The 13,613-nt window shown below is 34.9% G+C and overlaps 1 long non-coding RNA gene across 1 annotated transcript; it reads left to right on the top strand.

The window, feature by feature from the left end:
• The first annotated feature begins 11,062 nt into the window (after positions 1-11,062).
• Positions 11,063-13,303, top strand: LOC110912899. The gene is made up of 6 exons (XR_002578244.2): positions 11,063-11,656; positions 12,284-12,362; positions 12,478-12,511; positions 12,643-12,710; positions 12,793-12,848; positions 13,122-13,303. It is a non-coding gene; the product is annotated as an uncharacterized LOC110912899 (long non-coding RNA).
• Positions 13,304-13,613: the final 310 nt, after the last annotated feature.

Here is a 13,613-nt window from a genome sequence, read left to right as displayed (position 1 = left end):
TTACCCATCAAGGGCGTTTTGGTCAACTTAGTCCCTCCTTTTACGACAAGGGTCCTTTGCTAAGGTATTTGACCAACATTGCAGTTTATCTATAAATCTATATATATGCGTACCTGGCTCGAGTCAACATATAGACCCGTTTTATACCTCGCTTTAATTAACCGATATTCTATGGCATCACAATTATCCAAATTGCTATTCGCTCCTGTTAACATATGACTTGGCAACAATCATTAGTCGATATTGTCAAATGGTGTTATCACCACCATTTGACCCATTTGGACTATATGACCAAACATTTACATAGATTAAAAACATGGTTTTTAATTCCCAATTCACACATCCGACCCATTTCGGATTTTACCACAAGATCCCATTTTCTCATAAATTATTTTCTTACACGCTCAACCCATTTCGGCTTACGCCATGGTTATCCTTTTAAGTTCAATTTACATTAGTCGACACTTGACTAAATTTCCATTTTTATCCTTTTTCTCATTATTAGTTACACTGAAATGTAATCTTATCGAAAACACATAATTTCTTAGTCATTACATGACTAAATTACCGTTTCGCCTCTTTTTACCATAAACCATGGTTTTTATCATTTATATTTGTTCCGACCCGTATCATTACGCGTCGGAAACCATATTTCGAATATTATCTCTATCGTATCTATAACTTATAGAATATATACGTATTCTACAAAGAAGTGTAAGTTTCACTTACCTCGCATCCCAACCACGCTTTTCTTTTCGTACTTGATCAGTTTGACCCGCTTCCTCCACAAGCTTCCACCTAGCTTGTCTAGCGTCAAACTATTATCATAATCCGTAAGACGATTAGATTAGTCATCATTTCTTATGACTATTTCATTTTACGGATTTCATGCCGAAACTACTACTCGACCTCATCATTGGTTAGTTTGACTTTTAGAAGTCAACTACCTTTAATCACACAATAGGCACAATTAAGTTAAATCAAGATTATGATTTGAACCCGTTTTAACCTATATTTCATGTAATTACTCAAATTAGCCAATTATGCATTTCTTTCATAATTTCTTCTTATCAATATTCATTCGGGCATTTTAACAAACATCTTATAGGCGAGATTTTATACGCATATTTTATCTAATTATGGTCGTCGTTTTAACCAAGTTTTAATATCAAAATCATGCCTCTATGTCTAGTGTACATGAACTACACCTAGAACTAGCATCACAACATCAATGTTCATCCATTTAACACCCTAATTCAAGTGTTCATCTTTTTATCATAAGACCCACTTAGCACACATATGGGTAATTATCAAATCCCTAGTTTTTAACACTAATTCATCAAGTTTTCAACTAGGGTTTGTTTCTAAACATGAATTTCATCACAACAACGCTCATAGATTCATCATTCATTCCAGAATTTCGATTATGATTATTCATCATAATTTCAAAGTATCACCAAATAACAAAATTTAAAATACCTTGTGATCCCCATGAATAGGCGATCATTTTTATGTGTTCATGCGTTGATTTGGGTCTTGATTTGAGCTTAAATTTGATGAATTGGGGTGAGCTAGGGTTTAAGCTCCTGCTCCTGCTCCTGATCGATTACACGCACACACCCAGTGTGTGTGTGTGGTGTTTTAATTTTGAAGGATCATTGTCAGACCCGAAACGAGTCGATCAGAGGCGTTCTACTCAAAATGAAAGGCGGAAACAAACATGATGAGTTCGATTCAGCAAGATATACACTTTAACTGTCGTTTATATTAATTTGGAACAGTTTTACAGCAAGACGACACTTCGACAGAGCTTCGCCGTCAGAAAACACCAAGCTAATTCCGTTACAACTGACATGGAATCATACCTATATACAGACTTCATAATTCCGCACGAAACACTCTCACACGAGATTACATTATACGCGGAATTACAGACTCAAACGATATTAACATGTCGAACGAAATTACAATGTAATTCCGTGCGGAATTACCTGTTGACCCTACATGTGGAATTAGCCTTTGACATGATTTCTTGAACTCCGTGCCCTGAACAATGTAAGACTCGATACAAGACGAAGTCGACAGACGTATGCACTAACAGACTCCCCCTGGGATGTTGACGAGTCTACTGTGTCGATTCTTTGCAACTTCAGTCTTTATCAGTCCTCTCGAACTCTTTGAAGAATCTGACACTGTAAAGCTTTTACTATCTTTTCTTTACCCTCCTCTTTAGCATCAACAGACTCCCCCTCTCAACATGCTTGATCACAATATTACTTTCACAAAATCAGAATCGTGATCTGGCTCTCAACTTTCTAATTCTCTTGATCAGATCTCTTGATTCCTTAAATTCATCAGCATCCTTAGCTTCAAGATCGTAACCTGGCTCTCTCTAAACAGAAACCTCAGGTATTAGAACCTGGCTTTTCTCAAATCTTATACCTGTACATTCTCTACCACAAACATAAGTTTTATAATATAGAGATTTAATAATCTCAGACAACATTTGCAAATCTCTTCCAACAATCATTATCTTAATTGTGAGGTAGAAACATTTTGAATCTTCTGATGACCACACGTAGGAAAGAATTTAAACATTTTTAGATTCAGCAAACTCCCCTTCAAATTGATCATCATGTTCAGCACTTGGAATTTTGAAAATCAGCTTTTCAACACCAGTTGTCAAAAATCTTTTTGGATTTTTCAAAAGTTTATGCTAGAACACACTCAAAATCTTTTTGTAATTTTTGATTTTAAAGAAAACAGTAAAGAAATATTTACAAACACTATTTTTGTGAGTTTGTGTGAGAGGATCATATCAGCTTATGAGACAAATCACCAACACCGTTAAGCTTTATTTCATTTTAAGTTCTAAACAATTCACCTAGATTGTCAGTATATTGATCCACTTAAATTTTCACACAAAGTTCAATTGTTTCGAGATACGAGATTAGTGTTTTAAGCACTTAAACTTATATGCGTGTCCCACAACTTGAATATACTCCCGTATCCAGATCCCAATATATCAGTCTTACAGGTGAGTATACATAGATGATATCTATTAAAGGGTTAAATGCGAAACCGTGAGAGCTCAGGTCAGAACTTCCGTTCAGCAGAGAGATGACGACTCGACTTTTGGTGTGTTCCCTTTAGAGAATCTTTTCTTCAACAGCACATGATTAGCATTTTTCAATGTTTCATCATTTTTGTACTGAGGGCTAGCTATTAAAGCAAAAGCAAAGTATTATACAGGGACTAGGCCATTGCTTCCGCAAAATCAGAAGTCCCAGTATAATACCCCAGATATCACTGAGTATAAAGACCTAGTATCTCAGAAAGAGGGACCTTTCAAACAAGATTTCGGGGGTTACCCATATATTCAAGAAATGTTCCCCACAAAATAAGCAAATTTGAAATTTAAGTTTATATCTCGAAAACAATATACTAAATGTGTAAAAACCTACTGGCACATCCACAGTGAGATTATTTATCACCTTTTTACTTTCCAATTCTTTAGCGTATTGTGATAGTCCACTGATGTACTATCATTTCCTCTTTTCTCAACAAAACTCTTTTTGAATTTTATCATGTTTTTGGTTTTTTCAAATCTTCAAATGTAAATGTTTTTGGATTTTCTGAAAATTTTTACTCCCCCTAAAATGGAAACACATTTAAAGAAAATTTAAAAATAAATTGTACAAGAAAATTGACAACTGTTGTGAATCGCTTCAATTCGCCATCCACTTGGCATAAACAATCAGAACTTCCCCTCACAACAAACTATTTTCCCATTAAGATTTCAAAACACTTAAGTTTGTTTTAATCCAAATGGTTTTCAGAAAATAAGTTTTGTTGATTTTACCAATTGTAAAATAGGGGTTCATCATCTTGTTTTTTTTAAACACATATATGAAGATTACATCAAGTCCAAATTAATGACATTGATTAATCATTTTGTAAGATCAAACCTCTTTACCAATTATAGAACAAACTTTTCGTGAATTTCTCAAGAAATATGCCGATTCTTGCTCCACACTTACCAACCTGGGAGCTCCGGCAAGTCACACTTAAACACATTCAAAAGCATTTTCAAGAAAGATGCCGATTCATGCTCCACGATTAACCACTTAGGAGCTCCGGCAAGTCAGCTTTTTACTTGTAAAATACTGCCATCCAAGCCTGACCAAACTTGGATGTTTCCTCCTCAACTTCACTTGGGTAAAAAATTGCTTTCTTTGTTTCATAAAAATCCTTTACCCCTATTGCCTTTCCCTCGACCATTTTCTCAAAAATCTTTTTCATATTTCCATTAAATGCTTTCTCGACATCAAATTCTTTCTTCTCAGAATAGAATTGATTCGAGATCTCAACTCTACCAACTTTTTGTTTAAAATTCTCAGCCTTCAATGGTGGAAAATTAACATCATCCACTGGAGGCACTGAGTTTTCTTCTTTAACCTCAACCTGTGGCTCTTCTGGCTTTGTGGAACCAGAATCATCGCCCGATTTTACATCAAACTTCTTAACAACCCACATTTGGTTGTCTTTGGCTTTCTTTTTGTAAAAATTTTTCTTTGAACACTCACCAACTTCATAAGTTGAATTTTCAAAATTTTTGAATTTTTCAGTTGGTGGTTCATTTTTCTCAACAACTTTTTCTTTGAGTTTTTTAGAGACTTCCTGTTTTGTCTTTGTAGCTTGAGAGCAGTTCCATGCAATGTGACCAACTTCATTGCACTTGTAACAGGTTCTCGTCTCCTTTCTATGAAAAACTTCAGTCCCTATTCTCTCTTGCTTCTGGATAATGAATTCTCTGTTTGATTGTTTCCAGAATGAGCTTTTTGATTCCTCTTCACAGCTTGTCCCTGAAACAAATTTTGTATTTGTTTTATAAATTTTCTCATTTTTATGATTTTCAGGTAAAATAAAACCCAATCCTTTCTTTTTGAAATTACCGTTAAGGTTTGGTTTCTTTTGAAAACCAGAACCAGAACTGTAACCTTTTTTCTTGTTTAACCGTTGTTGAACTCTTGAAGTGTATTTTTTAGGTTTTGCTTTAAGATTTAAATCTTTTATTTCAGAAATGTTAATTTCTGTTAATTTGAAAACCTGTTTAATCATTTCAAATCTAACACTTCTTATTGGAAATTCTTTATCAGAATATAATTTGTCAGAATCATTCAAAGTGTATGCAACTTCAAATGTTTCCTCATTCAAATTAGATTTTGATAGCAAAAATTCTTTACTATCAACCCGTTTAACCGATGGTTTTGGACTGTTGACTGACGAACTCGAACTTCCAGACTCAGACTTTGACTCCGACTCCTCGTCTATATCCAACACCTGATCGACCACCTTTTTTATTAACTCAGAATCATGATCAGTGTCAGACGATGTAAAAGTAACGTCAATATTTTCTGGTAAATCATCGGTTATATCGGACTTCAGTCTTATATTGACTGCTTTTTGGACTTGCTCCTCATTTGGTTTTCTGGGAGAATAACCTTCCCAGATCGGAGGCGGACACTTGTTATAACTAACACTCTGTTTCTTACCAGTATCCTTCTTCTTCTTCTGCTTTTTATCATCTTGAAATGTGTCACACCCCTTTCTGCGGCGGAAGCACGAGGTGTGATCAAGAGAGGTTCTCATTGCATACGAAAGGTAAACTTACTACATGCTCATAAAAATAACTTCAAATACCATACATTTCATAATTTGAAAACATAACTTAGCGTTTACATCGCGAGATAGCATAAAACATTGTTTTAAAAGTTTACAACTTTATTTAAACATAACATAGACGACATCCACAAGCATGAGTAGGACCGCGCGTACATCCACCTTTAGTTACCTGAAATACATGTGAGTTTTGAAAAAAAATGTCAACATAATGTTGGTGTGAATTCATGCAGTGATTGTTTTGAATGTTTAAATACTTGAATGAAAACATAGTATGAAACTTGTAGAATGTATAAATGTTTAAATGTAACTTGTAAAATGTATCTGTAACTGAGTACTATGACTATTTGAATGTGTGAGATCGCTAGTGGTTTGCAAGGCCACTAACATATGTCACGACATAGGAAGTCACCAAACCTAGGCATTTTTGTCGACTTTGACTGAGACACAGAAGCACTCATTGGTAGAAGTAGGCCAAGAGTGGGGTTGCCTGAAACCCATTAGATCTAACCTTTTATTCCGCGGTCTGAATGTATACGTGGATTAATGGTGCTTATGGTACCCTATTCGAGACATGGTCTAGAATGTTTCACTTGAATGTTTTTGTACCCATCATAACACATGTAAACATTGTAAAATTTGTAAAATGTATTTCACCCCCGAAGTGTAAAACAAAAACAGTTAAAGAAAAGGGGGAGCATGAACTCACAACTTTGCGTTCCTTGCGTCGTAAACTTCACCGGGTTTTGCTTATAATGCACCGTGACCTAAACGTGTTTTATTATCGTCAGTCACTAGACTTGTATCGTACAAGCACAAGTCACTATCTTTTGTATATGTATTCTTGTGTTAAAAATATTTTATGTTTTTAACTATGTATCTTACTTATATTATTTTCTCAAAAATTAATATAAGTATCTTGTATTTTGCACTTTGCACCCGAGTTATGTATCTTTGTTCAAAACTTTATTTCATGTTCATAACTTGTCTAAGTTATTTATTCTATCAAATACACTACTAGAAAATACACTCCTCTTGACACGCGAACAATGACACACGCATATTTTATGACATTCAAAAGCGTATGTCAATAAAAAAATGTCATGGTTTACAAAATTTAATAAAGCTATGACATTCTTTTTTGTGTGTCATGTTTTTAGCGTCATAAATAAAACTAGATTTATCTTGACAAACAAAAAATGACACACACTCATTTTATGACATTCGAAAGTGTCTGTCAAGAAAAAAATGTCATGATTTAACAAAATTTATGACACACTTTTTGTGTGTCATCATTTTAGCGTCATTAAAAAACAAGATCTATCTTGACACGCGATTAATGACACACGCTTATTTTATGACATTTAAATGCGTGTCAAGAAAAAAATGTCATGGTTGTACAAAATTTAATAAATTTATGAAACTGTTTTTGTATGTCATCTTTTTAGCGTTATAAAAAACATTATATAAACATAAGGGTTAATTTCCTGTAGTTGTTATTGTTTATGTAATACAAACATCATGGTTAATTTCCAATAGCAAATTATGGGAAAAACTTGAAAACTGTTAAAGAGAAAATCAAAAAAATATATTATTATTAATTCAAATTTGCTAAAAAGTTATTATCCTTATCTAACTTATATTTAGTTAAACTATTGTTTAATAGGAAAAAAATTGAAAAAATAAGATAAGGAGATTATTAATTCAAAAGTTGATAAAAAAGTTATTATCCTTGTCTAAATTATATTTAGTTAAATTTTTATTTAATAGGATAGATAGGGTGGGGTTCAAGAGTGAACACTAGTGTATATTGCGAACTGAGTGAACAAATCTTGACCATTGATTTACACATGTGTATGACTACGATTTCATTATCAATTCATAAAATATATGTGGAGGGCTTAGATGCTTCAGCTACACATATTGTAAATATGATGTTCAACGAGTGAAATTATAGTAAGTTTCAGTCACCATGTCCATAAGCTTTGATAAATATCTATTGGCATACTCTTTTTAGTTATTAGTTTATGGTAAGCACATTATTAACTAGAATATGAGTTTCACTACAAGAAAAACACCTATAGGGACGACACCTATAGTTACGTTTACATACATTTTTTTTTAATTTTATAAAAAACATTTTTTTAAAAATATTAAAGTATATAAAGTAATATATATATATATATTTATTTATTTTAGTAATTTCCTTCAAATCTGATATTTGTAGTTTAATAGACTATATTGGGACTTAATGGATCAAAACGGACAATACTAGATCATACATGTCTTAATTGACCATATTCGGCCTTAATGGATCACAATCAACAATAGTAGATCAGACACGTCTTAATGGACCATGGTGAGTCTTAATGGATCACAAGGGACAATAATTTATTAGACATGTCTCAATCGACCATATTGGGCCTTAATGGATCACAATGGGCAATAGTTAATTACGTACGTCTTAATGGACCATATTGAGCCTTAATAGATCACAATGGACAATAGTAGAATACACATGTCTTAATGGACTATACTGGGCCTTGGTGGATCACGATGGACAATAGTAGGTCATACATGTCTTAATGGATCATATTGTGCCTTAATGGATCACAATGGACAATAGTAGATCATACATGTCTAAATGAACCATACTGGCCTTAATAGATCACAATGGAGAATACTAGATCGTACACGTCTTAAAGGACCATATTGGGTCTTAATATATAACAATGTAAAATATTAGATCATAATGCCTTAATGTGTCACATCAGGCTTTAGTGACTCAATATGTAAAATAGTAGATTATACATGTGTTAATGGACCATATTTAACCTTAATGGATCACAACAGACTAGGGATGAACAAATGGTACCGGTACCGGTACCGAATTTACTGAACCGGGTACATTTTCGGTATCGATTCGGTACCAACTTTTGACATTTTCGGTACCGGTATTTACCCTCAAATACCGGTACCGAACAGTATTGCACCGGGTATATTCGGTACCGGTACCTACTTTTGGAGATTTTCGATGGACCGGTTCGGTACCGAGCTCATCCCTACAACAGACTATACTATGTTATGTATTATCCAATACTATGTTATGTATTATACTGGACTGTACTATATGTTGTATAATATAGAATATAGTATTCAATTTCTATAATTTTCTTAAAAAAGGTAGTTCGATTTTAATATTATTTTTAAAGTTATATTAAAAACCAAAATTATAAATTCATTCTCAACTAGTTATTTTCCGCCCGCGCGTTGCGGCGGGATCCAATGACTACAAAAGGCGTGTCAGCAACGGCAAACAGATACCGAATATCAAAACATAAATAAAATGATGTGGTAAGGATAGTCACTCCATCATAAAAAAGCGATTTTAAATAACCTAATATATAATAATAGGACCCACACGCCTTACACGTTGGAAATTCGGTTGTTTTCAGTTCAGTTATTACGGTACTAACACGTTAAAATATGAATGAGCTCGGTACCGGTGACGGCAGCGAAAGTACCGATCCGGAAAATCATCGAAATTAGGTACCGGCACCGAAAATGCTCGGTACAATACGGTATGGTATTTGAAGGTAAAAATCAATAAATACAGGTATGGTGCTAAACCGGTGTCGAACCGAAAGTAACGATTCTGAAAACACCACCAAATTGGTACCGAAAATGATTTGGTATAGTAAATTTAGTACCGATACGATATCGGTTCGTTTACAGGATTTGATACGATTTGCTCATCAATATTATAAATATCCAAGTTAATTTTACATGTCACAATTCATTTATTACAGAAAAAGACAAAAAAGAAAGCAAAATAAGTTGTTGTGTATATAAAACTTCATTCAAACGAAATACAGTTTACTTACTGTGTGTATGAAAAGTAATCTAAATGGTGCAATTACTTGCGTTGCTGCGTTGCTACAGGATTTGATGAGCTCGGTATCAACCGATACCGAAAATACCGTTACCGAAATCCCCAAAAGTGGGTACCGGTACCGAATATACCTAGTATGGTACGGTTCGGTACTGGTACAGCACCGGTATTTGAGGGTAAAAACCGGTGAATACCAGTGCAGAACCGGTACCGAAAATACACCGGTTTGGTAAATTTGAGACCAGTACCTATACCCGATACCATTTGCTCATCTCTGGGTAATGGAATGGACGAAGGAATGGAATGGACGAGGTAATGGAATTGATGAGGGAATGCAATGGATCCTTACCATTCCATGTCTTGTTTGGTTACCATGTGAATGAAATGAATTATTATTGTGTATTGTTCGGTAGGTAAGAAAAACGGAGTAATAAAATTAGCGGTGAGTGGTGGTGGTGGTCGGTGGTAGTGATTGTGGATGGTTATAGGTGGCGGTGGTGGGTGTCGGCGGCGGCGATGGGTGGTGGTGGTGGTGGTGGCGGCGATTGGCGGTGACGACGAGTGGTGGTGACGACAAGGTGGCCGTTGGTGGTGGGCGGCAGCAAAGGTGGCGGTTGGTGGCGGCGGCAACGGTTGGTGGTGGCGGTGGTGGTGGTGTCGACGATGGTGGTCGGCGACGGCGGCGAGTGGCATTGGCGGTTGGTCGCAGTTGTGGGTGATAACGGTGGCGAGTTGGTGGCGGCGACGGCGGTGGCTGTCGGGGTGAGGGGGTGGCGGCGATGGCGTCGGTGGTGGGTGGTGGTGGTGGGTTGTGGCGAAGGTCGTGGGTTATGGTGTTGTTGATGAATGGTGCAAGAGGGGATGGAATGGAAAAAAAACATGGGAGGTGGAATGAATGATTTTGAAGGAATGGAATGCCTTTTGGAATGAGTGATTCCATTCCATTGACCAACCAAACACTCTTTTCTTCATTCCCTCGTAATCACTCATTCCATTCCACCTCTCGTTCCTACATACCAAACACTACCTTAATGATGTTACTACTATTCATTCCATTCTAATTTTAAATAATTCTAATTCTAATCTAATTCTAATTTTAATTTAATAATAAATTACTGTTTATTCACTTTATTTCTTTATTTATAAACTTTGACCTTAAATAATTTTGTTTGTGTTAGATAATACTTGATGAAAATTATATGATTTGAGTGTGTTTTACAAGTGTTTTTATCGGGTTAATTTTCATCAAGTTTTATACAACACAAAAAATGTATAATTAAAGTCAAAGTTTATAAATAAAGACTTTGAAAATTCAAAATAAGACACATTTAAATTCAAAATAAGACATATTTAATGGGACGGAGGGAGTACTATTCATTCCATTCTAATTTTAAATAGTTCTAATTCTAATCTAATTCTAATTTTAAATATTCATTCACTTTGTTTTTTTTTTATCATATATAGATTAGAATTTCACATTCCATCTCAAAACTATTTCCCTCCCATAAGTAATTCAGAATTCACTTTCCCGCTCACCCAAATCTTCTCCTTCAGCCACAATCCGCTCTCCTATATGGAGCTCACCAAATTTGTTAACCCTAAATTCAGAATTTTGTACTCACGGCATAAAATACAAACCTCAACAACACCAAATTGAGTTCACCCTTTCCAAAATTGACTCGCTTTTCATGTTAAACGGTGATGGCCTCATCTTTCTTACATTCTTCAAGGGGTGATGGGTATGTATGTTGAACCGACCACAGGGAAATCTTCGCTAAGAAATTCATCGGTCTTCGAGTTATATGGTTTGTTAGGTTATCATCAAGACCCACCACATGTGAATGCCGCCGCAGAGACGGTTGAAGGCAAGAATTGATTGTCCGTCACCTAAATCTATCGCTCCTCCGTCGCAGCCGTCTCCTCCACCGCCTTTCGCCGTACAGCCACCAGATCTGAGGCTAGGTTTTCAAGGGAGTGAGGAAAATCCTGAACCGGAGATTCAGAAATGTGTTTATAGATTTGGAGTTGAGTTACGAGGAGCTGGTTTTGATTTTGATGTGATAAGTTAGAAGATTATCTGATGTAAGGATGTTAACTAATGTCTTGTTGGATTAAATTAGTATGAGACGCGAATAAAGTGATTATGTGATGTAGGGATGTTAATTGGTGTATTGCTTGATTGTCTTATTGTGATGAGAATATTTGCAGGCTTAATTTAGACAGATTTGTGTTATGGATAGTTGAGGTGTTTGGATACACAACTGATTTAGAGAGATATGTGTTTTCAATATCTGTTATATGAATTGGGGGTATAATAATTGCTTTGATGTGGGTTGGAGAAATTTTCATGGCTTTTGTTGCTTATTCCCTATTGGCCTCTCATTGTTGCTGTTTTTTTCCTTTGTACTGTACAAGTGATGTGAGTAATGGCTAAACAAAGTTACCACATACTATTGTCTAATTAATATTATACTCATTTAGGACGTCTACGTGATCTACACCTTTTGATTAGAATTCATTTTTGATTTTTTAACTTTTGAATTTATTTATTACTCTGAATCTTTACTTTTGTGTTTACTTTATTTTTTATAACCTTTTGGCTTTTGGGATTGATTGTGAATGTATGGATGTATAATTAATAGCCTGTTGTCATATTAGTTTTTGATTAGTTTGTTGCAAGTTTGTAACTCTATTATTTTGAAACTGCAGGTTTAATTCGATGGAGTCAAAAGAGGAAGCACATAGTGATGATGGATCTTACGAGTTGGTGAAAGAAGATCCAAACATGGTAAATTTAGGCATATTTTTATTGTGAAGTGATGCAAGAACAAGAAGAGTACCAGATGCTAATTTTTTTATGCAATTTTACAATTTAATTTATACTTTATACATTTCTTTCACAGATACGAAGAAAGACACTGTGTCATCGTCAATAAGGTACTAGTTTATTAAAAAATATAATAAATATTGCTTCAATTCATCAAATTATGTTAGTGTGCTGAGATATGAGATACACCATGTCACATTACGAAATATTGCTTCATTTTATAAGAAAATGTATTGCTTAGGTGGTGCCATGATATTGGTCGTGAGCATGCTGCAAATAATCCTCGACTAAGTAAAAACCGTTTTCCAGGTACATATTTTTAGATCTTTGTTTTGTTCTTCTAATTAATGGAAGCTTTCAACAATCTACTTTGATCTTTTCCTTTTTTCAGGTCATGATGAGATTGGGCAAAACAACGTTACTCTTGTTATACGCGATAAAACAAGAGTAAGTGGGATAAAACAAATTGTCATGTTTCGGTTTATTAGTTTTTTTTCCTTATTGATGAATTGACCAGATTGAAGGTGTTGCTCTTTCTAGCTACAAAGAGAAGGAAGAACAGTTCACAGAACACGTAGAGTACATGTTTTTTAAACAAAATATTATGACGGACACATAGACCTTAAATGATAAATGGGCCTCATTTTATGTAGTTTTTTTTCATACCCTTTTGACTGATGAAAGTGTGGATGGGATTGAGGTTTTTTTTTCATTGTGTAGGTGAAAATGATGGAAGTGAGTAGGAAATCTGGGCATGCTACACAAGCAAATGGTGAAGGATAGTTAGTGTTCACTCACATGGTTTAATGGAGTATTGTATTTCTCTTAGTGTTTTTTTTTTTTTTTGAAATATTGCATGAGATATTGGTTTGTTAGTATCAACATTTATGAAATCTATTGTTAATTTTTAAATGTTTGTTCTTATTTTTTGAAATATTGCATGAACCGGAGTGATTGGATATATATTATTCTCTAGTCATATCTTCTTTGTCCTCGGATAGCTGAACCGTCGCCGGAGTGCTCGACGGAGATAGCTCAGTCGGAATAGCGTGTTAGGTCCCGGTTCCTTCTTCTCCGGTTTGTACCTTTCCCTCTATCTTGATTCGGCGATACTCCCACTCGCATCCGGGTTGGTCATTCTATCTTTTCCTTTCTTGTCTCGTCATCTCCTCTACCCTTGATGTGCTGAAAATGGGTTAATTAAAAACAACT

This window comes from Helianthus annuus, chromosome 15 (genome assembly GCF_002127325.2).
Source record: "Helianthus annuus cultivar XRQ/B chromosome 15, HanXRQr2.0-SUNRISE, whole genome shotgun sequence".
NCBI classification, from domain to species: Eukaryota; Viridiplantae; Streptophyta; class Magnoliopsida; order Asterales; family Asteraceae; genus Helianthus; species Helianthus annuus.
This window is presented reverse-complemented; position numbering and strand designations above follow the sequence as displayed.